Here is a 27706-nt window from a genome sequence, read left to right as displayed (position 1 = left end):
AGTGACGACCGTCTCACTGTGCCTCTGATCCACTACCTTCGGGGCATTAGGACCTACAGATATAGGAACTTAATTTGACCACTGTTGTCGCAGCATAATAATTCTGCAGCAACAGGATTTGAACGTTTAGTCCATAATGTTGCTTGATTGGTGGTTAGGCTATTAGCTGGCGAACATTAGGCTACATGAAAAATGTAATACTGTTAATATAACCATGTGTTAGTGCGGGTTTTCAGTGAATTTATGTAAATCATGAAGCTCATCTGCATTTCTTGCGGTGCAGGAAAATTCTCAGCAACAAAGTGTGATCAAATTAAGATCCTACATCTGTAGCTGCTAGTTTAGGCCAGCTTTTATTGACTTTTACCATGCTGCTGTGTTTGAAGTGAGCTAGCTAGCGCCGCGGCTGTCATTTCCTGCTCTGCCCGCCTGCTTGCCGCTCACGACGTGTGTAATTAAGATAGAGGTTGAACTGTCCCATAGAACAGAGCGGCCGTGGTGGAGGTGTTTAAACCAAACACCTCATTGCCATTACAATTACCCTACCGAACAGGATATTCACATCACAGGATATTCACATCACATCACCTTCACAGGTAGAAAGTGCATTTGAACACTTTGTTTGTTTCAGTTTAGCTATCAAAGCTGCTGAGGACAATTTGACCACAAAGGGTAAGAGGGGTTCCCTTCTGATCTGGAAGTCTTCAATGTCAAACTGAAAGAGCTCGCTAAGTTTCAGCAGCTTTTTGAAAATGTGTGTGTATGTGCCTTGCCTGTGTGTGGGTGGGTGTGTTTGAGCCAGTATTTCTGTACGTGTACGTGTGTGTACGTGTGTATTTGTGTGTGTGTGTGTGTGTGTGTGTGTGTGTGTGTGTGTGTGTGTGTGTGTGTGTGTGTGTGTGTGTGTGTGTGTGTGTGTGTGTGTGTGTGTGTGTGTGTGTGTGTTTAAGCCTGTATGTGTATGTTTATAGGTGGTGAAGGTTAAAACTTTTAGGCCGTGTGGATCATGGTGAGCACAGATGTGTGTTAACCACTCCTCTCCCCTCTCTCCCCCTCCTCTCCCCTCTCTCCCTCTCCTTTCCCCTCTCTCCCCCTCTTCTCCCCTCCCTCCCCCTCCTCCCCACCTCTACATTTCACAACAGAGCGGATGTTGATAGCCGGAACACAGTTAATATTGAGTGCAACAATAATTACACAATCTGGCCTATTATAAAAAAAGAAAAACCCTGACTTCCTACCCCATCTCTTCCCTCTCCCAGTATGATTAATGAGAGAGTGGATGGGGATGTGGACTCTGGCACATTAATTTCATAGCTGTATGAATTTACTGCCGAGACCTGAGGCTAAAGGAACCTTTTCAAACAAAGGTTAAAGTAAAGGACTTAAGTGGGTCCTGGTTGTGTGTCAAAGCTGGAAATCAGACACTGGGATCTTTTAGTTTCTTTATGGACTTGGTGTGGGGTTGATCATGTGAATTTTGGGAGTATATCCTTATCCTACTTTGGGTAAAGTTAAAGGGCTAGGTCCTCTTGTCCAAAACTGTTAACTAATTTCAGTTATATAGAAGTGCTATCATGTCTTCTCTACTTGTTTTCTGTAGTTGTTCATCAGGCAATAGGCTGTAGGAAATAAGGGGGGCGAAAAGGAGTATATAGGGTGGTGGTGGTGGTGTGGAGTTAAAAAATGATTCCCCATCTAATGTTTTATATTGTAAAATGCAGATCCTCCCACACACAATGTTAATGGAAACAAGGCCAGTGTTTCATAGTTTAATAGCTTATTGTTACTGTCAGCTAGAAGCCAGTGTGTGTAACTGTTTCTGTCATGGCCAACAATTTGATTGTTTTTAACACTTAGGCTTTGCCAAGGATTCCAATCTTTCTCTGCTCCATTTTTGCGCCATGCCTGCAAGCCACCTGTGGTTTACAAATATTGGTTCTTAATCCCAGCGTTGGGAACTGTGTGCCCTATCGTATGGCATGCAACAAGCGCTTGACTGTTCATGGGATTCGTTAGCCTAGCCAGGCCGCTGTACTTCTGCCCTATAACATGGCCAACAGGTTCAATTATGACCAGTAAAAGCAATTTTGACACAAATCCACATCATATAAAGTGGAAGGAGCTACTCAGTGACTGCTCTTTCCTGATGCCACCGTTTAGGCCATTTAGTATTGGGAGTCAGTCCACTCTCTCGGAAAGTGAGGCATTCAGGCCAAGGTTTTTTTAATGCAAGAAACTCACATTTTTGCAAAAAAAGGTACAATTAAAAAAGCCCCAAAATGTAATCTTCTAGGTCAGGTGTTAGTTTTCTTTATTATTGTCATTATAATATCGTGGTTTTATATGCTGTGTGAGTGTCAGCCACCGGTAGTCATTTTTATTGTAAACACCCAAAGCACCCTCTTCTATGGTCCTTCAGCCCTCTGCCTGGTAATGGCGGATGTTTCTGAGATGCACTGTCCCAGCCAGCCTCTCCTGTGATCACATCTCTCCTGTGAACCATATGGACCCATTTGTGGACATTCCACTTCTTTATTTGTCTGATTCAGAACAAGTGGGATATACTGTATGTCAACGGGGGCGACGTGAACTGAAGCTATGGTGTTTTTCCCGATAATATGTCCTGAACTATGTGTGCTGCAAAATAAATATGAAACTATGTGCAGACTTTGTTCCCAGCGGCAGCCAGCAGCAGTGAAGAGGAGAGGGAGGAGTGGGACGGGACGGGTGGAGCTCAGACCTGGGTTCAGATACTATTTGAAATCATTTTTAAATATTTGTCTGTGCTTGATTGAGCTTGCCTAGCTTAATGGACCAATAGGATAGTGGTGAAATGGCAAACCCCACTCATCTGGCACTCCAGGCAAGCTAAAGCAAATGCTAACAGTATTTGAAAGATTTAAAATACTATTTGAACCCAGGTATGCAGGACGGGTGGAGCTACTAACATGGTGTGGTGGTGCTGTTATGTGTGTGTTTCTGGAGCTCACCCAGCTCCTAGCTGCCCTATTATCTCCCAGTCTCTGTCTCTGTATGTGATTTATTTACAAGCGCTGGCCGCCTCCTCTTTGTCAGGTCCTGTGTGAACGCAGAAGCCTTTGACCACCTTTGACACACAGTGGGAATATTTGAGCTCCTTTTAATATGCAGCATGTCTGAACTTTTATGTAAAGATGAGAGACAGACAGAACCGAGTTAATTTTGTCTTTACTACTGATTGGACTTGAATAATAACGTTTAATAAATCACCAAGCATAGACTTCTAAGTATGATCTTTGCAAAAGTGCATTGCCATACTCATTATATAACAAGTGGTTTAGGTGTGTTTAGAGTCCTCAGCAGCCACATTCCTACCAATGCTGTACAGATTAATACTTTCTCACAGAGGCCAGCTAATCTGTTCTCATGTTTCACTTTCATGAGAGGAACATTTTTGTTATTTGTGATGAATTCTTCTGCCGCATAATCACTTATTGCATGCAGAACTAAACTGTTTACTGTACATTGTCTTCTCTGTGCAGGATAACAGAACAGAAGGCAGGGTTCTCAGATCACAGGTGTTCCAGTGTTGCAGATACATCTGGAGGTGTCGGTTGGCTCTATGCTTCTAAACAATGGAGTTTGAATTGAAGTATTTCTGGTGTCTTATTTCATCACATGTTATGTTCAAAGGAGATTTGAGAGCATGTCTGAGCTGAAGGTTTGTCCCCAGTTTTAATCAGGTTTAAATCTGGAGTAAAGCAATCACAATAATGATATTAAGTGATTAGCTTGTTGATCACTGATTGGCTTTGACAGTTGACGTCTGCTGCATGAACGATTCCTAAGTCTCCATCTATGGCGTGTTTACAGTATGTGGAGCCTATGGGATTTTCCATAGATCTGAAGAAGATTGTGTCCTTGCAATAAATTGAGACTAAACATACCCTTGTATAGGAAGACTCCATGTATTATGCCTGAGTATGGATAAATATCCCTTGTCCTACATTGACTTCTGCTGTAACCAATGACACAGGTCATTATAGTCCTCCAGATTTCACATCACGCTAGACAGTTATAGTTTAGGTAATGGGGACATTGAATTATTTACAACCTCAGTGAATGGCAAATATTGAATCATCCTACTTTGATGTCAGAAAATGCACCCAATTGACCCAAATAAACTCTCAGACACAGATATTCCAATCAAAGTTCCAATTCCAAAAAGTTATGTTTTGGGAACTTTGCACATGCTTATACAATTACAGTACGCCCACGCTATGCTCAGAAGAATCAAGGTCCAATTTGGGATGTTTTATTTCTGGGAACGATTGATTCTGACTATCCCTATTCACAGGGTATAGAGTCAGTGTGTTTGGTGCCAGCGGTGTTTATCTCTGACTGTCATTATTCTGGCCTTGCTGACATATGTTTCAGGACTTGAGACGTAGTTTCTATTTTAATCTCTTGAACTGTTTAAAATGTGGACACAGTCACCATTCAGCTTTATTAATCCAGCCGGTGTTTCTGATGAGATGAGATGTCGTTCCCCTCTCCTACTAGGCCTCCCTCCTCATAGTCCTCCTCCTCCTCCTCCTCCTCCTCCTCCTCCTCCTCCTCCTCCTCCTCCTCCTAGTCCTCCCTCCTCCTCCTCCTCCTCCCCCTCCTCCTCCTAGTCCTCCCTCCTCCTCCTCCTACTCCTCCCCCTCCGCCTCTGTCCCCAAAGCTAGTCTCTTTGTCCATGATTGCAATAAGCAGAGGGATTTATCATTCATGACTCTCAGCTGACCTGAGAGCTGTGGGAGGCAGCAGATATGCTGTGTTCCATAGGCTGGGATGTGTACAGGCCTCTCTGTAATGCAGGGGATGGCATTGGCAACTCTCTAAACTCACTGCTTTACATTGTGTTCCTTATGCAGCCTTTTGCCCCACTTTGGTGGTAGACTACAAACATGAACTAGTGTGACTGTGTTTGTCAGTCTTGTCAGAGTGTGTATCCACTGCTGGGTTGGAGAAGAGAAGGACGGGACCGACCAAGACAGTCTCATGAGATATATGCTACGACAGACAGAATGACTGACCAGCAGACAGACAGACAGACAGACAGGGCTGTGTGCAGGGGGGGAGGAGAGGCGGGCAGGGAAGAGTAGAGGAGTGGAAGTAAGAGGAGCAGAGAGGAGAGAAGAGGAGAGGAGAAGAGAGGAGAGGAGCGGTTCATAGCAGAGTGACAGGTCCAGCCAGGCAGGGCAGTGGAGCGTTGAGGCCCTCCCACCCCCGCTGATCACAACAGGGGATTAATTATGTCAGCATAATAACTACAAATGGTGATCTGAACTTAGAATTAGCCCCCTGAGCAGAAGCCGTTGGAGTGCAGAGCTGCGGAGGAAAGAGGGGGGAGACCCGTCAATTTGTCTCTCCGCTCTGTGTGCATAGGCATGGGGTTGGCAGGAAGGGCGGGGTGGCTGGGTAGCTGGGTGGTGGGGGGCTGGTGTCGCACAGCCTGTCATCTCTGCTATGATTTGCATGGGTGTCAATCTCAGTGACCGACAGCAGTACAGGCTCTAACTGTGCTGGTGTTCAAAGCACCATTCATTACCAGCATCCTGCCTATGTCCCAGACCCAGCACCAGGCTCTGCTTGTTTAGAAGGCTGTTGCAAAACCAGACCTTTAACATACTTCTCAGGACAAGTCGGTCTACCTTCTTTAGACCTTGAGCAACTATTATTTAATCACATATTGATGTCTCCTTGTGTAAGCCTCAATTAAAAACGTTCTATCCTGCCCCTCTAGATTCACCAAGGTCCCCCCCCTCTCGCTCTCTCTCTGTCTCTCGCTCTCTCTCTCTCTCTCTCTCTCTGTCTCTCGCTCTCTCTCTCTCTCTCTCTCTCTCTCTCTCTCTCTCTCTCTCTCTCTCTCTCTCTCTCTCTCTCTCTCTCTCTCTTTCTAAGCAGCAGTTGAATGAACCAGCCAGGCTGTAACAATCTCTCCCCCAGGTTACGGTGCCCTACCAGCCAGGCTCAAGGCAGGCCAGGGCGACCAGTAGAAAACACTGTAACTCCCTGTGAAAATAGCCCTTGTCTCCCTGGCAGTGTGCCTTAAGCGCTTCGCATGCCCAGCTTCTCTGATGCCACATTACCAGAGCAAGTATGCAAACATCCAGAGAACAGAACTTTGTGTGCTCCAGTGAGAAACTCAGACCTAGGCCTCTCTGCCTGGAGATGTAGAGAGAGAGAAAACTGTGTACCAGCGTTGTTTACCTAACCATAACCATCCACACGGATACAAATCAATAAAGTAACTCACATCATGACCTCTGTAGAACAACAACAACAACAACCAGCAGCATAGCACCGTGCGTCCCACTGCTGGCTTGCCTCAGAAGATAAGCAGGGTTGATCCTGGTCAGTCCCTGAATGGGAGACCAGATGCTGCTGGAAGTGGTGTTGGAGGGCTAGTAGGAGGCACTCTTTCCTCTAATCTAAAGAAATATCCCAATGCCCCAGGGCAGTGATTGGTGACATTGCCCTGTGTAGGGTGCCGACTTTCGGATGGGTCGTTAAACGGGTGTCCTGACTCTCTGTGGTCACTAAAGACCCCATGGCACTTATGGTAAGAGTGGGGGTGTTAACCCTGGTGTCCTGGCTAAATTCCCAATCTGGCCCTCATACCATCATGGCCATCTAATCATCCCCAGCTTCCAATTGGCTCATTCATTCCCCTTCCTCTCCCCTGTAACTATTCCCCAGGTTGTTGCTGAGAATGTGTTCTAAGTCAACTTACCTGAAGAAAAAAAAACATCACTGAAATAGAGGGGAAAACATACTTTCACCACAATATACTGTGATGCAAACTCTTCCTCTTCTTCACCTTCCTAGACTAGACCTGTGTCTGTCAGCATATGTTGAGTTTACAGGCTGATCCAGACTGAGCCTATTTGAATAGAGAAACAGTCTATGAAGGTTATAGTTAGTGGCTCTAGATAATGATTCCTGGTCTATGGGCTGGGCTGGCGGAATGCAGGTCATGTGGCTATACGCTGGGCCTATAAATCCAGCTCTATGATGAGCAGACTGTTACTGTGTATGACTTATATCACTGAGGCTGAGGCCAGTAAAGACAGCTTCTCGTAAACATGTGGCATAGTCGCCGTGACACCGCTGTCAATTTTCATTTTTCAACAGTTATTGGAGTGGAGAGTGCTGAGTTATGTCTCTGGAAGACTCTCGTTAAGAGATAGAGGGAGAGGAAGAGAGAAAGAGAGAGAGACCAGAAATTCAGTTCATGTCATCACTCAAGATCTATCATCTGTTTATTTAGTTGTTCTATGACAAGCCTAGATGTAAGGCTCTCTTTAGATTTGTAATAGTGTAATAGTAGAGTTTTAGGGTTTAATAATTATTATCTTTTTTTTTTTTACCTTGTCTCTTGTTTCCCCTTACCCCTCCCTCCCACTCCCTCTGTCTGTCTGTTGGTCTCTCTTTCTCTCACTCTCTCTCTCTCTTCTCTCTCTCTCTCTCTCTGTCTCTCAGGGCGACATGGTGGGAGATGAGGCGTAATTATGGAGGTGATATGGGCACATTACTGCTGCTTGTTTTCAGGAGGAGGAGAGGAGGGCCCAGGGTGCTACTAAGAGAGAGCTCTGGATCAGGCTGCCTGGCGATGGCTGATGACACGGCACTGACTCACTGGCCTCAGCCCCGCCCCCAGGTGAGTAACGCACAGCAGTGTCACTTACTGGAACACACACCACCACGACACAATGGAGACTACACACACACGAATACACACACAGCGCTCCGACTAATGAATCAAACAGGGGACTAAAATCGAAACACCGCCCACTCCTCCACCTTTAGCTAAAAATAACATCCAATGGACAACGCAAGACCTGTCCTGTTTGGCACAGTGTGAAAGAGACAGTTAAACTCACACATTAAAAGTCATCAGGAGAACTAAAGGCTTGTTTTGAGACTGATCAATGAGGAAGCTGCTGCATGGACAGATCAGAGATCATAGGAGATGTGTCAGCCCTGGATCAGCTCTCTCCCCCTCAATACCCACACTAATGAGAAGGGTACTTCCATAGACATTATAAAGCTGTGAGTCATTTATTAAAAGGTAGAAAATGGTGGCTATAATAAGCAGCTCATATTCAAAATAGTAGGCTTGATGTCCATGGTTACTCAATGTTCTCTCAGGTCAATGATTAATAAACAGAGCCAAGAAAAGCTCTCCATATACAGTGGGGAGAACAAGTATTTGATACACTGCCGATTTTGCAGGTTTTCCTACTTACAAAGCATGTAGAGGTCTGTAATTTTTATCATAGGTACACTTCAACTGTGAGAGACGGAATCTAAAACAAAAATCCAGAAAATCACATTGTATGATTTTTAAGTAATTAATTTGCATTTTATTGCATGACATAAGTATTTGATCACCTACCAACCAGTAAGATTTCCGGCTCTCACAGACCTGTTAGTTTTTCTTTAAGAAGCCCTCCTGTTCTCCACTCAATACCTGTATTAACTGCACCTGTTTGAACTCGTTACCTGTATAAAAGACACCTGTCCACACACTCAATCAAACAGACTCCAACCTCTCCACAATGGCCAAGACCAGAGAGCTGTGTAAGGACATCAGGGATAAAATTGTAGACCTGCACAAGGCTGGGATGGGCTACAGGACAATAGGCAAGCAGCTTGGTGAGAAGGCAACAACTGTTGGCGCAATTATTAGAAAATGGAAGAAGTTCAAGATGACGGTCAATCACCCTCGGTCTGGGGCTCCATGCAAGATCTCTCCTCGTGGGGCATCAATGATCATGAGGAAGGTGAGGGATCAGCCCAGAACTACACGGCAGGACCTGGTCAATGACCTGAAGAGAGCTGGGACCACAGTCTCAAAGAAAACCATTAGTAACAGTCATGGATTAAAATCCTGCAGCGCATGCAAGGTCCTCCTGCTCAAGCCAGCGCATGTCCAGGCCCGTCTGAAGTTTGCCAATGACCATCTGGATGATCCAGAGGAGGAATGGGAGAAGGTCATGTGGTCTGATGAGACAAAAATAGAGCTTTTTGGTCTAAACTCCACTCGCCGTGTTTGGAGGAAGAAGAAGGATGAGTACAACCCCAAGAACACCATCCCAACCGTGAAGCATGGAGGTGGAAACATCATTCTTTGGGGATGCTTTTCTGCAAAGGGGACAGGACGACTGCACCGTATTGAGGGGAGGATGGATGGGGCCATGTATCGCGAGATCTTGGCCAACAACCTCCTTCCCTCAGTGAGAGCATTGAAGATGGGTCCTGGCTGGGTCTTCCAGCATGACAACGACCCGAAACACACAGCCAGGGCAACTAAGGAGTGGCTCCGTAAGAAGCATCTCAAGGTCCTGGAGTGGCCTAGCCAGTCTCCAGACCTGAACCCAATAGAAAATCTTTGGAGGGAGCTGAAAGTCCGTATTGCCCAGCGACAGCCCCGAAACCTGAAGGATCTGGAGAAGGTCTGTATGGAGGAGTGGGCCAAAATCCCTGCTGCAGTGTGTGCAAACCTGGTCAAGACCTACAGGAAACGTATGATCTCTGTAATTGCAAACAAAGGTTTCTGTACCAAATATTAAGTTCTGCTTTTCTGATGTATCAAATACTTATGTCATGCAATAAAATGCAAATTAATTACTTAAAAATCATACAATGTGATTTTCTGGATTTTTGTTTTAGATTCCGTCTCTCACAGTTGAAGTGTACCTATGATAAAAATTACAGACCTCTACATGCTTTGTAAGTAGGAAAACCTGCAAAATCGGCAGTGTATCAAATACTTGTTCTCCCCACTGTAGTTGGATGAGATTGTTGCCTATTTAAAGATGTATATTACATATATATACAGCTCCTAGGCCAGGACGAGATAGAATCTATAGTGCATGAAGGGTCATTGAGACAAAAGTATCAAAATGACTCCTAGCGATCCACTTCACAAAGACAGACATTGTGCTTCATTGAATAACAGCATACTGTATGGCCATTTCCTCTAATCGACGCTCTTGGCAAGTCTAATATTTACAAAAATGCTATAGGTTGACAACCCTCAATTAAACTTGTCATAACAGAATCCATCCAAAAGAAAAGAGAGGTAGAGAGACAGGAAGGAGAGATGCAGTGGATGATGTCAACAGGGTGAGCGAGGGAGGAAGAGGGCAGTCATACATGCCATGGGTAAACAGCTGTTATGGTTGGACTGGTTTCCTTTGTGCCCTGACTACACCTCCTCACACACACACACACACACACACACACACACACACACACACACACACACACACACACACACACACACACACACACACACACACACACACACACACAAGCACACACACACATGCATACACATGCACAAGTACACACAGGCTTGCACTCTCTCACACAGTCAGACAAAGACCCTTGAGTGATAGCACCGAAACTCAATAGCTTATGAAATAGCATTTCTGTTCAACTATTAATCTGTCCGTTTCAATGCTTTGAAGTTGATCTGCTTTTGAAACAAAGCAGAACTCACTGAAAGAGAAAGAACGAGCGAGAGAAAAAAAGCCCCTTTGCAATATATGTCTGAATTATTACAGGGATGTAAGTATGTAACCTTAGCCAGGGGGTAGAGGTCTGGAGTGCTTTTGAGTCTGTGTAAATGGATCTAGTCAGAGTGCAGGGAAAACAAGTATGACCCTGTGCACTGTGCATGTAAGAGGTCATCCTGTCTGTTTGGCTTTCTGGGTCCGTACCATGTGCTTTCTCTGAAAAGGGGCTGGACTACACTGATGTTGTAAATAACCCTGGCCAAGAGAGGAGAGAGCTGTGTGTGTGTGTCTGTGTCTATTTGTGTGTTACGGGGGCATACTGGTCTCCTTGTGAACCCGGCTCACACACACACACACACACACACACACACACACACACACACACACACACACACACACACACACACCCACACACACACACAAACACACACACATGCTGGGTTCATCTCACCCCAGACTAACTGCACAGCAGTGTGTCTCTGACCCCACACGGTCCTCCTCTCTCTGAGCCACAGCCACAGGCAAACAAAGCAGAGTCCAACAGGCCCCTGTGTCTGATTCACAAGTATGGTTCTCTATTGTAATTATATGCCTCCCAACTGCCGCTCCACTGTTGCTCACTAAGACCTGGCAGAGTGATAATTGAAAATGCCAATAAAAGTGCTCTGGAGAAATTCCACGTGGATTATCACCCCAGTAACATCAGCAGACGATGGCTTATCTTTCAGGGCAGAAAAAAAAATGTATCATCTTGATTTCATAAACCCTGTCTTCTTTTATTAAAACGTCTGCCATGCCAGGCTGGGAATGGGAGAGTAACATAAACATTTTTGGTGATGGGGGTTGAGTTGGGGGGGGGGGGAGCATCATATAAAAGAAGATATACAAGCGATTCACATGCAAATGCTGTGGGTGATTTAGAAAGAGGGGAGAAAGGGGAAATGTGCTATTGAAAGGCAGTGGAGGGATGGAGGGAGGAGGAGGAGGAGGAGGAGGGTGTGAGGTAGTGGCGCTATGAAACAGAGAGACATTTGTGTAATCTGGCTTTATGTATCACCAGTTGTGAATAATAACATAAAGAAAACTTACCTCATCATGCCTGGTACAGCCAAGGCATAAATAATGACCAGAACAATGGAATTACTATTACCCAGTCTCCTCTGGAGCTCACAGCTACATCACAGGATTCTTTAGAAGAGCTGGCAAGAAGATTAATGTTTTGTTAAATATCAGTGTGGGGGCATGTGAAGAAGGAGAGGAGGAGGGTTGAAGGGGAGGGGAGGATGGGGGGTAGCTTGCTGGGTCTTCTAAACTTAGAGTCTATCCTGGCACTTCTGTTAATTATGGTGTGTTGCTACGGATGCGTCACACTCCTCTTGGCCTGACTCTGGCGTCTCTGGCGTGTTGGTGGAGGGTTGTTATGGTTTTAGATACATGTATTTGTTCAGAGGATTATGGGTAGTGTTCCGTGGAATCCCAGGCGTCTGATTGGTCGACATGTGTGTTTTTCGGGACGTATTCCTTGGCTCCTGGCCCTCACAGCATAATAATGTGCTATGTGACGCCAACAGCCCGGCTCCTTTCTCAAAAAGCTGAACTTTAGAATCACATCTTTTATGATTCACTCCCAGAGAGTGTGAAATGCCTTGAAGCTTGTTCCCGTAGCTCAATAGCACATTCAGAATTAGTTTGACTCTCTTTGCTTTTGTGATGAGCATACAGATACAGATGCTGATGAACACCCAGGTTAAGGATAGATGTAGCCGGACTAATTTAGGATAAATGTATGTAATCATAATTGTAGTTTTCGTCATCCATACAGTCTATGATAGTGAGATCATAATGTGTGTGTGACCAGAACAGAGGCGCTACCCCCAGGGTAGTGTGTGTGTGTGCGTGACTCAGTGGTAGCCCCAGTGTGTGCTCCTCTGGCCATACCCCCCCCCCCCCCCCCCAACACACACATACACACACAACCTCACACAGACATACAAACACACCGGCACACACACCTTAACCCCTAACACACCCTCATAAATCTATGGACACATAGCATTAGCACTTTATGTCCGGGGCCTGTGATATAAGGAGACAGACATGTCCAGGCACAACCCCCTCCTTCTCTCTCTTTCTCTACCTTCTTTATTTTTCTATACCTGGGACACACAAGGTCAGCGGTGAGCCTGATAGCATGACAACGAGGTGACAAAGACACAGGCTAGGGGGACAGAGTGACAGGGTGGCGGAGATCCAGGGTGACAAGGTGGTGGCATGGGGTGACAGAGAAACTCTCTGGTGAGGACATAGGTGAGTGACGGCAACTGACCAACACACCCAATTCTCACCTTCTCTCTTTTTCTCTGTCTCTTTTTCTGTCATTCTCTCTTTATCTCATTCTCTCTACCTCCCTCTCACTCACCCTCTTTAACCACTACCTCCTTCATCTCTTCCTCTTTTTTCCCAGACGTTGACAGAAGGTATGGGTCCTGTGTAACCTGGTCCCAGGTCTGTTTGTGCCGTATAGCCTGGTTGGCTATTTAACAGATCTTTGTCCAGGCTAAGTCCTATGTTCCTGTCTGGACACTATAGTAGCTCAGAGTCCTCAACAGCCCACTTTGATCCTCTCCTCTGGAGCTGCCCATTGTTCCTGCTGCGTGTGCGTTTTCCCTCTAACTCTGATGTCATCGCCGTGCCGTGCACTCCTCCAGGCTTCATTAAGTTAGGGTCTTTTGTGTGGAGTGGAGGTGTGGGTCGGAGGGGAGGGTGGTGAAACGCTGCGCTGGTGGTGGTAGTGGTTACAGTTTTTTACAATCACTTTGGCACTAATTTCAGAACCTTGACGTCATTTTTCAAAACTCTAGACACAAAACTCACAACCAATGATCAAAAAACACTTTTGTCAATTGCTTGGATACAATACACATAAAACTAAGATCATTTGTTCATTTAACAAAAATCAACTGTTCAATATGACACAACTTAACATCAAAGTACTACTATTTCAAAAGGCAATTCACACATTACATTTCAGATGAGTGTCTATTCATTTCATTACAATTATCCAACTATCAATTGATACAACTGCTCAAAATGATAAGTAACTGTTGCATTACTCTTAATGCATAGTTGTATGGAAACAGACAAACAATATTCCATGTTTAGATCATGAAAGTTTTAAGATAACGACATTCATTGTCACCAATTAGCGTGGAGCATGAACCAATTAGACTACATTATCTATGGATGTAATATTTCATCATCATTCTTTATCAGACACCGTTTCTATGGTCCCATGTACCACCTTTTCAGACTATTTACAGTATTGACAGTACTGCACTGTATGGATGCAGACCCTTGTAATTGCTTGTCCAATTCTGCCAACTTGTTACTGATGATTGTGTTCACATTGTGGAAAGAGTATATAAAGAATTGATTGGGATCCACTTGCAACAACATAGCGACACGTACTGTAACATGGAGCTGGCAGGTGATCCAGGTCACAATAGAGGTCAAGCAGTGATGGGAGGAAGACGAGGAAGACGTGTTGGTCAAAGGAATGGCAGGGGACAAGCACCCCTTCTGAGAGGTGGTCGTGGGCCTCGTTTGAGAGATGTGGGGGAACGTGGTAGAGAACAAGGCCACGGACCAAGACAGCGGCAGCAACAGCAAAGAGTGTCCAATGAAATCTGAGCAATAGTTGTAGACCATGTCATAAATCATGGCATGACAATGACTGAGGCGGCTACAATGATACAACCAAACCTCAGAAGGTCAACCGTGGCCTCAATAATCAGAACATTCCGCAATGAGAACCGGTAAGTCGTCAGCATGCACTAAACATTATGCTACTCTCAATTGTCAAATGACTGCATACCAATGTGTATCACAGAGTAGGTGATGTGACCAAGTGTCTTCTTACTGTAATGTTCCCTGTAGAATTGAGACTAGGCCAAATAGGGGAGGCAGAGGCAAAATTCTGACTGACCAACATTTACATTTACATTTACATCATCCAGAGCGACTTACAAATAGGTGCATTCACCTTATAGCCAGTGGGATAACCACTTTACAATGTATTATTTTATTTTATTTTAATTTTTTATTTTGGGGGGGGGGGGGGGGGGGGGTATTCCTTAAAGAGGTGGGGTTTCAAATGTCTCCGGAAGGTGGTGAGTGACTCCGCTGTCCTGGCGTCGTGAGGGAGCTTGTTCCACCATTGGGGTGCCAGGGCAGCGAACAGTTTGGACTGGGCTGAGCGGGAACTATGCTTCCGCAGAGGTAGGGGAGCCAGCAGGCCAGAGGTGGATGAACGCAGTGCCCTCGTTTGGGTGTAGGGACTGATCAGAGCCTGAAGGTACGGAGGTGCCGTTCCCCTCACAGCTCCATAGGCAAGCACCATGGTCTTGTAGCAGATGCGAGCTTCAACTGGAAGCTAGTGGAGTGTGCGGAGGAGCGGGGTGACGTGAGAGAACTTGGGAAGGTTGAACACCAGACGGGCTGCGGCATTCTGGATGAGTTGTAGGGGTTTAATGGCACAGGCAGGGAGCCCAGCCAACAGCGAGTTGCAGTAATCCAGACGGGAGATGACAAGTGCCTGGATTAGGACCTGTGCCGCTTCCTGTGTAAGGCAGGGTCGTACTCTCCGAATGTTGTAGAGCATGAACCTACAGGATCGGGTCACCGACTTGATGTTAGCGGAGAATGACAGGGTGTTGTCCAGGGTCACGCCAAGGCTCTTCGCACTCTGGGAGGAGGACACAACGGAGTTGTCAACCGTGATGGCGAGATCATGGAACAGGCAGTCCTTCCCCGGGAGGAAGAGCAGCTCCGTCTTGCCAAGGTTCAGCTTGAGGTGGTGATCTGTCATCCACACTGATATGTCTGCCAGACATGCAGAGATGCGATTCACCACCTGGTTATCAGAAAAGGGGGAAAGGAGAAGATTAGTTGTGTGTCGTCAGCGTAGCAATGATAGGAGAGGCCATGTGAGGATATGACAGAGCCAAGTGACTTGGTGTATAGCGAGAATAGGAGAGGGCCTAGAACTGAGCCCTGGGGGACACCAGTGGTGAGAGCACGTGGTGCGGAGACAGCTTCTCGCCACGCCACTTGGTAGGAGCGACCGGTCAGGTAGGACGCAATCCAAGAGTGAGCCGCGCCGGAGATGCCCAGCTCGGAGAGGGTGGAGAGGAGGATCTGATGGTTCACAGTATCAAAGGCAGCAGACAGGTCTAGAAGGACAAGAGCAGAGGAGAGAGAGTTAGCTTTAGCAGTGCGGAGAGCCTCTGTGACACAGAGAAGAGCAGTCTCAGTTGAATGACCAGTCTTGAAACCTGACTGGTTTGGATCAAGAAGGTCATTCTGAGAGAGATAGCAAGAGAGTTGGCTAAAGACGGCACGCTCAATAGTTTTGGAGAGAAAAGAAAGAAGGGATACTGGTCTGTAGTTGTTGACATCAGAGGGATCGAGTGTTGGTTTTTTGAGAAGGGGTGCAACTCTCGCTCTCTTGAAGACGGAATGGACATAGCCAGCGGTCAAGGATGAGTTGATCAGCGAAGTGAGGTAAGGGAGAAGGTCACCGGAGATGGTCTGGAGAAGAGAGGAGGGGATAGGGTCAAGCGGGCAGGTTGTTGGGCGGCCTGCCGTCACAAGTCGCAAGATTTTATCTGGAGAGAGAGGGGAGAAAGAAGTCAAAGCATAGCGTAGGGCAGTGTGAGCAGGACCAGCAGTGTCATTTGACTTAACAAACGAGGATCGGATGTCGTCAACCTTCTTTTCAAAATGGTTGACGAAGTCATCCACAGAGAGGGAGGAGGGGGGTGGGGGGTGGGGGGGGGGGTGGGGGGGATTCAGCAGGGAGGAGAATGTGGCAAAGAGCTTCCTAGGGTTAGAGGCAGATGCTTGGAATTTAGAGTTGTAGAAAGTGGCCTTAGCAGCAGAAACAGATGAAGAAAATGTAGAGAGGAGGGAGTGAAAACAAGAGCAGGCTGTGGATGATTTGGTTCGGGCCAAAAATGATATTCGCCTTACAGAAATTCGCCAGCATATCTTGGACAATGAAGACATGTTTAACAATGTGTAATCCTGTCACGATGACGCTGTATGCGGTAGACTGAAGTCAGGCGCAGGACACAGAACTCAAGGGAAAAACGTAACTTTACTAAAGCTCGTAAAGAAACATGAAGCCTCCACGCAAGGAGGAATAAATCCGCTCACCAATGACATACGAGTACAAGCAACAAACACGCACAGAACACAATGGGAGCCACAGGGTTAAATAGGGGCGGAGTAATCACAAGATGGGCAACAGGTGTGAAACAATCTGACACAACAGGTAGAACATAGAAACATAGAACATAGATCGGCAGCAGCTAGTACTCCGGTGACGACGAACGCCGAAACCTGCCCGAGCAAGGAGGAGGGGCAGCCTCTGCAGAATCCGTGACAAATCCATAAGTTTGCCGACTATTGCACGCATGCTGAAAAGGCACCAGGTGTCTTTAAAACAACTATACCGTGTGCCTTTTGAAAGAAATGCAGACAGAGTGAAGCAAATTAGGACTGAGTATGTTCAGGTATGTTCAGTTTCAAGGTGGCTGTTGTAATAAAATTCCCTAATAATTCTTCATTGTACAGTAATCAGTAAATCTCTTTCCAAAATGTATTTTTAGAGGGTGATGGAGCTGGATGCTGATGACAACCATCACAAATTCATATATTTGGATGAGGCAGGCTTTAACCTGGCCAAGACAAGAAGGAGAGGTCGGAATTTAATTGGCCAGCGGGCAACCATCAAAGTACCTGGACAACGTGGGGCCAACATTACCATGTGTGTGGCTATATCAGAAGATGGTGTGGTGGGACGCAGACCTCGTATTGGATCATATAATGCAGCTCTCCTTGTAACCTTCCTTGATGAGCTCGATCAGGTCTGTAGAGCTGATGGCGTGACCTATGTCATTGTGTGGGATAATGTCAGGTTCCACCATGCTCATATGGTGCAAGCATGGTTTCAGGCCCATGCACAATTTACCACCCTGTATTTACCCCCATACTCTCCTTTCCTTAACCCGATTGATGGAAGGTTTATGATAGGCGCCCTCATGAACAAGTCACTCTTCTCCATGACATGGATGACGCATGCAATGACATCAAGGCAGACCAGTGTCAGGCCTGGATTCGCCATGCCCGAAGGTTTTTTACAAGATGTTTGGCTAATGAAAACATCCATTGTGATGTAGATGAGAACCTGTGGCCAAATCCACAAGACAGAGTTGATGAAAATGTAGAAGTACAGTAATCACTCCTATGTTTTGCTTTTTACAGTACAAGCAAGCAAGTTGATGTTTTACAGTACTGTATTGTTTTTCATCAATATATTTCAGATTTTGTTCAATGATTCCACTGTGTCTGTGGTATTCTCTCTACTACTGCAGTACTTTTACAGGGATGTATTTACATGTAGTACCATAATGAAACATGTATCACCTATTTTGTACTACAATATTTAATGATTGTACGAACAATGACACAGTGAAACTGTTGCTTGTGTGTGGGTGATCTAAATTAACGTTTCATTGGTATTTCACAATAAATTTGTATTTTGAATCAATGATTGTGCAAGTGTAAGATTTCTTTAAAGATATGAATGCACAATGCAATGTTTTGAACATTGGACAGCCTGTGTTACAAGTGATGACCGTTTTGAGTTTTGTGTCTAGAGTTTTGAAAAATGACGTCAAGGTTCTGAAATTAATGCAAAAGTGATTGTAAAAAACTGTAACACCCTTCCTGTTTTCTCTCTTGGCTGTGAGTCATGGTCTGTGAGGGGGAGGTACATTCTGGTGGGCATCCCCCCAACCCCCGTCCCCCGACCCGGCCAGCTAGGGGAGGGGAGGAAATGAAAACATCTCCACTCATTTCATACACCAACAACCTCACACACTAACTCAGCACAACACTGTGTGTCTGTGTGTGTCTGTCTGTGTGTGTGTGTGTGTGTGTGTGTGTGTGTGTGTGTGTGTGTGTGTGTGTGTGTGTGTGTGTGTGTGTGTGTGTGTGTGCGCGTGTGTGTGCACGTGTGTGTGCGCGTGTGTGTCAAATCAAATCAAATTGTATTGGTGTTATTGCAAGTGTAAAAAAATGCTAGTGTTCCTAGCTCCAACAGTGCATGTTTGCACAATATGTAATATATGTGAAATTTGCAAACACATACAGTACCAGTCAAAAGTTTGGACACACCTACTCATTCAAGGGTTTTCTTTATTTTTACTATTTTCTACATTGTTGAATAATAGTGAAGACATCAAAACTATGAAATAACATATGGAATCATGTAGTAACCAAATAAGTGTTAAACAAATCAAAATATATTTTATATTTGAGATTCTTCAAATAGCCACCCTTTGCCTTGATGACAGCTTTGCACACTCTTGGCATGCTCTCAACCAGCTTCACCTGGAATGCTTTTCCAACAGTCTTGAAGGAGTTCCCACATATACTGAGCACTTGTTGGCTGCTTTTCCTTCACTTAGCGGTCCAACTCATCCCAAACCATCTCAATTGGGTTGAGGTCGGGTCTTCACGATTATTCTACAATGTAGACATTTTTTTAAATAAAGAAAAACCCTTGATTGAGTAGGTGTGTCCAATCTGCCCTGTCCCTAGAATCAGATGAGAGATGAGATGGCATGGTAGAATAGCATGTGAGAGTCTGTCTGACCTGAACATTAGGCACACACACAGTGTCTTGTTCTGTGTCTAGTCTTAACTCCTAACCAGAGGGGTGTGGAGACAGACACTATAGCAGCACTCTCCCACTGGGTTAATAAGTATTCTGTCTTGGTCCCAGTCAGATGCACTTTACCTTCTAATACACTGTCTGTGTTTCCTGCCTTCAAAGCCACACTGCACAGCCGCAGTGACCTCATGTCTGCCACAGACGGCTTTTGTAAACTAATGAGTGATAGGGGCCAGGGCCTCCGCTGCTCTCAGACCAGACGGAGGCAGGCCACTGTGTGTGTGTGTGTGTGTGTGTGCATCCGTGTGTGTGTATGTGTGACTGACTGTGTGGGAGTGTGTGTGTGTGTGTGTGTGTGTGTGTGTGTATGTGTGTGTGTGTGTGTGTGTGTGTGTGTGTGTGTGTGTGTGTGTGTGCATCCATGTGTGTATGTGTGACTGACTGTGTGGGAGCTTGTGTATAACTGAGTGGAGAGTAGAGTGTGGTAATGCCTTGCAGGGTAGTATGGTGACTGTATAATTGGTCATCCTCTAGTTGGTTTTATTATGGTATGCGTTGTTGTCTCTGAGTTGTCTTTGTTTACACATAATGCTGTGTTTTCATTCAGGACGTTCAATTGCTTGTGAAGTAAAAAATGTGTAAATGACAAAACCTGTTTACACACCGGTAATGAAATTCCAATGATTTAGATGGCGAGGCAGGTAAATTATGTTTATTTCTTTTATTTTCTTTCTTTCTTTCCTATTTTTTATTGTAATTTCTATATCGACAGTAGCTTCTCCTAAAGGGGTTTATTCATATTAGTAATCACAAGTCTGCCCTCAAACACCGTTTTTTTTGTCTATCACAGAGATGATCTACGGTGGTCTCAGTGGTCAGAGAGTGGTCCAGTGGGGGTTAGTGGGGGTGTTCCAGGCAGCAGGAGTCAGTGTGGTCCAGTGGAGGGTTAGTGGGGGTGTTCCAGGCAGCAGGAGTCAGTGTGGTCCAGTGGAGGGTTAGTGGGGGTGTTCCAGGCAGCAGGAGTCAGTGTGGTCCAGTGGAGGGTTAGTGGGGGTGTTCCAGGCAGCAGGAGTCAGTGTGGTCCAGTGGGGGGTTAGTGGGGGTGTTCCAGGCAGCAGGAGTCAGTGTGGTCCAGTGGAGGGTTAGTGGGGGTGTTCCAGGCAGCAGGAGTCAGTGTGGTCCAGTGGAGGGTTAGTGGGGGTGTTCCAGGCAGCAGGAGTCAGTGTGGTCCAGTGGAGGGTTAGTGGGGGTGTTCCAGGCAGCAGGAGTCAGTGTGGTCCAGTGGAGGGTTAGTGGGGGTGTTCCAGGCAGCAGGAGTCAGTGTGGTCCAGTGGGGGGTTAGTGGGGGTGTTCCAGGCAGCAGGAGTCAGTGTGGTCCAGTGGAGGGTTAGTGGGGGTGTTCCAGGCAGCAGGAGTCAGTGTGGTCCAGTGGGGGGTTAGTGGGGGTGTTCCAGGCAGCAGGAGTCAGTGTGGTCCAGTGGAAGGTTAGTGGGGGTGTTCCAGGCAGCAGGAGTCAGTGTGGTCCAGCGGGGGGTTAGTGGGGGTGTTCCAGGCAGCAGGAGTCAGTGTGGTCCAGTTGGGTGAGAGACAAGGGAGGAGAGTAGAGGAGGAGGAGGGGGGGGGGGGGGGGGGGGTTAGAGGGGGTATCAGTGTCAAGGAGGGGAGAGGCTTCTGCTGCTGTCTGTTGTTTGTTGACAGGAAGGTGTCATTTGGCCGGGTGTCTGTTGCTAAGGGCCGGGGGCCAGGATGAGCCTCCTTCATTCCTAATGACTACTGAGTGTGACTCACATGACGACAGGCTGCTGAGCTGGGTGTAGACTAGGAGGGAATAGCACCTGGCGCTCCTCCACTCCACTCTGCCAGCCTAGCTACCTCACCTCTCTCAGGTAGAGGCTCTGTATCTTTATGTTTTCACCCACTGCTGAATAAGCCATGAATCAATGGACCATGTGACCCTCCCTAATTGTCATGTTTAAGCCCCTTCAAATGGGAGATGGAAAATTCCAAACCTGGAAGGTCTTTCAGCTCAGGCCACCAGACCCCTTTGTTTGCTCATGGCAAAACTGAAAAAGGTAACAGCCTATGTTTACATAATTTCATGTAAACAAATACAACATATTTTTTTCTCCATTTGGTTGTGTGAGTGTGTGGTTTTACTATTTACGTCATTTAGCAGACGCTCTTATCCAGAGCGACTTACAGTTAGTGAGTGCATACATTATTTTATTTTTCATACTGGCCCCCCATGGGAAATGAACCCACAACCCTGGCGTTGCAAACGCCATGCTCTACATCCCTGCCGGCCATTCCCTCCCCTACCCTGGACGACGCTGGGCCAATTATGCGCCGCCCCATGGGTCTCCCGGTCGCGGCCGGCTACGACAGAGCCTGGATTCAAACCAGGATCTCTAGTGGCACAGGTAGCACTGTGATGCAGTGCCTTAGACCACTGCGCCACTCAGAAGGATAGTAAAACAAGGAATATTCGTAGAAGTGGGGACATTTCGCCGGTCCCCGCAAGGAAAAATGCTATTTTAGGCTTAGGGGTTAGGTTTAGGGTTAGGGTTAGGATTTGGTTTAGGGTTTGGGGTTAAGGTTAGTGTTAAGGTTAGGTTTAGAGTCAAGTTTATGGTGAGGGGGAATCAGTTGTTTGGTCCCCACAAGGATAGTAAAACAAATGTGTGTGTGTGTGTGTGTGTGTGTGTGTGTGTGTGTGTGTGTGTGTGTGTGTGTGAGTCTATGTGTGTGTGTGTGTGTGTGTGTGTGTGTCAGTGATTTATTTTGTGTTTGGACAAGTATGTTAGATCTGGCTTCTCAAGCGTTTTCCATCTCTTTGAAAATATCAGTATTATCGCTCTGAGGGGAGCATGTGCCTAAATCAAATATTTAATGTGCTGCTTTAGCGTGTTATATGTAGTTCCCTCTTCAGATATAATATGGCTTCTGTCACAAAACAAACACAGATCTAAAAATGATGACGTTGGTTCAGTTACTTTGTGCCCCTGCCACAAGGCACATTTTAACAACAACAACAATAGACTCTTTAGAAATCCTCAGGTCGTGGATGTTTATAATTTCATAATGCTGGCAATGTGATTTGTAAAAGAGGGTGGTATCCTAGTAATCATTGTTGTCAGAGCCCCTCTACTCCAGCCAAGGTGTGGGTGAGACAACCAAATTACATCTGCATTTTGTTGAGACGTTTATAATTCCCACAACCTAATACAGGAGCATTGATTCAAATTACAGGCTTTAGAGCCCACGGTGGGAACTTATTTATTGTGGCACCTTTTCTTTCTCTGCCAGTGACAGTCGACTACAAAAACTAATTAGTGCTTTCAGCCCGACACCCATTAGCTGAAACACAATCCTCGAAGCCCTGTGAAAAATACAATTATGACATTCCTCTTTATAAATCACTGGTTAGGTCCTAATCCCCCTCCAACGGAAATATGATTTCCCACTACAAATTGTCTGTCCTGTTTTATGTTCGGCAACACATAATTAAACCTGTGGTGTGCTTGAGGAGAGGAAGTCATTTTGTTCAAAGACTTTTGGCAACAGTAGTGTGCTCTGTCTTTATGCTTGTTTCAGGAACAGCTACTGGTGAACCTGGTCCTGTGAGTTGTTGTAATGGATTAGTAACAACAGCAGCAGCAACCTGTGAATAACCAGCGTTTGTCGCTCGGCCAGAAACACAGACACACACACACAGTGGCTGACATGGACACACACACACACACACACAGGAGATGACATGAATCATAAAGTGAGTGTGGGTTCTGGTGGCCGTCAGCAGGTTAGTTAGATGGCTGTCACTCGCTGACCTGGAGAAAATGTGTCCACACATTACTGCTGGCCATTAAAAACAATCCAGCGTTATTCTCAAAGGTGGCTTTGCTGCTGCTTCACACCAGGATAAATCATCCACTGCCTGGTGGTCGAAACACGACCAGAACAACACACTATTATCAAAAGAAACAAAGTCTAAAGGAAACTTTTATGAGAAATATTAGTGACAGTTTTTATTAAAGTAAATTGTTCTACAAATATGGTGACTCATATTAGTAAGCATGACCATGACATTACAGTGGTTTGAAGAATAGACTCATCCATTTCCATTGCATGAAGAGTACAGGGATTAAACATAATCTGGCCGTAATCTGTTCTGTCCAGATTATTGTTGCAGTGGGTGAGCTAGTCTAATCCTCTACATAATTCTAATCCGACATGTAGTTGTTTGTCTGACTACAGTGCCCTTCCTCCAGGTAACGGGTGTGACTACCCTGGGGAGGGGGGAGGCCAGCCGACAGGACGACATGCCATAAACAACATCACTGTCAGCCAGGCAAAGACTGTCAGCCAAATGTCTGACTGCCTGCTTCAGAGGTCAGGGGGCAAATCTGGTGCTAATCTGATAATCCAATTGGGCTGCCGTATTCACATGATCTGCAGCGCTGAAGGATGGACACACTCACCTACAGTAGGCCTATACAAATGCAAACGGACACACACACACACACACACACACACAGGAACACACACACAGGAACACGCACACAGACACACAGGAATACACACACACAGGAACACACACACACCACACACACACACAGGAATACACACACACAGGAACACACACACACACACACACACACACACACAGGAACACACACACACAGGAACACACACACACCACACACACACTCGTGCTGTCAGTCTCCTGGCCTCTCTGTGTCTCGCGTCAGTGTTTGACTCGATGACACCGCTCCATTTGATTCCTCTAACTCTTCAAGCAGATTAGTGAAGGTGACTTGGAGGGGGAATTCCAGTGCATAATTGGCAGAATTTATAAAAAAAATAAAAGAACATTCTAAAGAGCGTTATTCTCTGCTATTATTAACTTGCTCTGATTGGATAAGCAGGGGCCCAAGTCGATGTGCACACTTCCTATCATACACTTACTGTTAGTAAGCACAGTGTGCCGGACCCCGTTTAACGGTCAACCATAGGACAGTGAGGCTCTGCGTTGTGGTCGGATAATTCCAGGGCCAACTCATCCCAACTCACTCAGACACAACAACAGAACATCACTACTCCCTGCTTGTCCTATTCCACATACATGTTGATGTTGCATGTTACACATTCTCTTCATGCAAACAAGTCAATAACAACAACCGTGTGTCCTGGCCTGCAGTATCTCTCTGTATGTGAAGGTACAGTCCTGCCCTCTGGCACCGGGATAGTAGCAGGCTTAGAGGGAGACTGGATCCCATTTCCCAAGCAGGCAGAACAGAACAGAACAGAACCCCAAGGCAGTATGTGTGTGTGTGCCTGTGTGTGTGTGCGCGCATGCGCGTACTTGCATCTGTGTTTGTGTGTGTGTGCGTTTGTGTGCATGCATGTGTGTGTGTGTGTGTGTGAGTGTGTGTGTGTGTGTTTGTGTGTGTGTGTGTGTGTGTGTGTGTGTGTGTGTGTGTGTGTGTGTGTGTGTGTGTGAGTGTGTGTGTGTGTGTGTTTGTGTGTGTGTGTGTGTGTGTGTGTGTGTGTGTGTGTGTGTGTGTGTGTGAGTGTGTGTGTGTGTGTTGTGTGTGTGTGTGTGTGTGTGTGTGTGTGTGTGTGTGTGTGTGTGTGTGTGTGTGTGTGTGTGTGTGTGTGTGTGTGTGTGTGTGTGTGTGTGTGTGTGTGTGTGTGTGTGTGTGTGTGTGTGTGTGTGTGTGTGTGTGTGTGTGTGTGTGTAAACTGAACTAATTGCAGGATATTGGGCCTGGGATGATTAGAGGAAGAGGTGAATTCCTGTGCTGTGATGCAACCAGACCAAGGTAAGGCTAATGAAGGAAGGATACAATATTTTATATTGTTAGATAAGTGTGGATCCCACAGCAGAGGCTGTGACCAGCGGCACCCAGAGAGGGCGAGAAGAAGGATGACAACAACAGCTCCCAACGTTTAAAGGGTCTCGTCTGTTATTAACACTACCATACTGCATACTGACGTGCTGATATACAAATCCTCTGGCAACTGTCAGGGTGCTGTATGTCTCCTTGATGATTTGCAACAAGTGTCAATATTCCTTTTCAAATAACACTTTCTTGCTTACAATTACTATCTAATACTACTAAATATTCAGTGTCTTATATTTCAAAATAGTGTCCACAGAAGACATCTTGGAGATCATCATGGCTTTCTGCAGTCTCCAGACCTTGATTGGGTCGTCGCTTGTTTAGCAGCCTCTTTGTTTACTGTGTTTGTTTGCCGTTACTTTAGACAGAAAGAGAGAGAAAGAGAGACTATTTATTGAGTACAGCCAGCTTCCCTATGACCAGAGAGGGAGACTCCAACCAGACCTGGGTTCAAATACTATTTTAAATCTTTCCAATACTTTGAGCGTTTGCTTGAGCCGGGCTGAAGTGCCTGATGACCAGGGGTTGAACTTTTGTCACTATTCCATTGGTTTCATTGCTCCAGGCACGCTCAATCAAGCACAGCTATAGTATTTGTAAGATTTCAAATACTATTTAAACCCAGGTCTGAGGACTGCAATTCTAACATATCCCCTCCAATCAGAGCAGGATGAGCAGGAAAATAACATTGTTTACCAGAGGAACTAATCACACTAATGACACCTCTATAAACCTCAGCTAACTGTCTGCTGTCAGTCTGTTGGTCGGGGGGCAGTGACTCGAGTGACTGGAGAGTACCTATGTGTGACCACAGACAATGCTGCAGCAGCGCCAAAGACAAATAGACAGGGGGGTGCCGTGCGCTGAGGCAATATTTGGCTTGGCCAGATGGCCAGAGAGAGAGAGCATGCAGGGCCAGGCGGGCTTCTTGGCCCTCTCCACATCTGCTGCTTGAGATTTGCCAGTCAGCCAGCGAGTGTCTGTCCGTCTCTTTGCGTTTGTGTGTGTGAGGTGTTTCCTGTGCTCTGAGGTAGTCAAACAGCGTGATGGGATGGGATGAGCCCTTCAACATTGACTGATCAGTGGACTGATTGGCTGAGCAGTGACCACGACCCTGGAGAGAGTAGAGACACATTATTACCCCAGGGGCCCAGGGACAAAAACGTTCATTTCCACTGGGATGGGCATGGCTATAGTCGATATAATAGAGATACTTACAAAGTCTAAGCAAAGTTTTGTTTTTGCGTTAGGCCTATGTGTCATATAAATGTACAATTATTGTACAATGACATGCATGACAGAATAGAAATAACAGGATGAAGTCAAAAAATGTGGAGTGTTTTTCAATATGCTGTGCTCAGATTGGCTGCTCTCATTAAGGCAGGAGGAGCTAATGCTAGACCTAGCCAAACTCCTCCTCTCTGAAAAAGTAAACTCCTCTCCTTAAGGACTGTCAGAATAAGACTTGTGGTGTGGTCCCGTTGCATCACCAGTCACCCAGTCCACATTCAGAAGCTTGCTTTCACAGCTGTTTAATATAAATTATCTGTGAATATCTTGTCCAGATGGTTTGTTTTTACAAACAATACAAAGGCCTGCATTCCTGCAGTGTGCCCCCCACCCTCCCCTGCCTGCCTAACTAGCAAGGCTCACTTAGGAGAGGGAGAGATGGAAGGGTGGGGGGAAGAGGGGTGCACAGATGGCACAGTGGCACTAGTCTCATGCCAGCAAGGTACAATAAAAAAGTGATATGTTCCTGTACAGGTATGGATACATAACATAGACATACATATTCAGAGACAGATACACACATAACACACAGTGTTTCATGTGAGGACTCAACAGATGTGTGGTAAAAAAGTGCATGTCTATGTATTTTGGATTCCAGTGTGTTTATTTGAACAGGATACATATCCATTTGTCATAGATCATCGGGGTTCCAGATGAGTTCCAGATGATGGCACAGCAGCGTTGTGTTAGTTATTGTCACTGATATTGAATGCAGGGGCGTGGTGTTTCCGTTTCCCCTCCGGTCAGCCAGATGGTGCCAGGCCCTGCACCCCTGCCTGCACCCCCAGGCCCTACTGACACAGCCAGCCTACCAATGCCTGCGCCCCTGCCTGTACCCCTCCCTGTACCTCTTCTGAGCCCCTAAAGCTCCCCTGCCTGTACCCCTGTTTGTACCCCCGCTTGCACTCTGTTCTGTACACCTGCTACACACCTGCATGCACCCCCAAGTCCCCCAGGCCTTGCACCCCTGCCTATATCCCGGACTGCACCCCCAGGCCCTACTGTCACAGCCAGCTAATGCACAGGCTTGGACCCTCTCTGCACCCCCAGGCACCACTGCCACAGCCAGCCAGCCAGCCACTGCACACTACACATCCACTCCCTTCCGGCCAACAGCTCAGGCCCTCCTCACAAAGAGAGCTCCTAACAAGAGAGAAGAAAGAGCCAGAGGCACTTGGACGGGATTACATCCTAGTAAGATTCTTCAGTCCCCTCCACAG

General features: G+C 46.2%; 1 long non-coding RNA gene across 2 annotated transcripts in view; it reads left to right on the top strand.

Moving 5' to 3' along the window:
* The first annotated feature begins 443 nt into the window (after window positions 1-443).
* The window catches only part of LOC311111849, a 42103-nt gene continuing 14840 nt past the window's right edge, over window positions 444-27706 (top strand). For both annotated transcript variants that reach the window (XR_014610798.1, XR_014610799.1), the window contains exons 1-2: window positions 444-596; window positions 7510-7687. This is a non-coding gene — a long non-coding RNA (uncharacterized lncRNA). The remainder of the gene's footprint in view (window positions 597-7509; window positions 7688-27706) is intronic.

Source organism: Coregonus lavaretus (genome assembly GCF_964263955.1).
Source record: "Coregonus lavaretus genome assembly, chromosome: 37".
Lineage (NCBI taxonomy): Eukaryota > Metazoa > Chordata > Actinopteri > Salmoniformes > Salmonidae > Coregonus > Coregonus lavaretus.
Note: the sequence above shows the minus strand (reverse complement) of the source record. Positions and strands in the feature narration are given on the sequence as shown.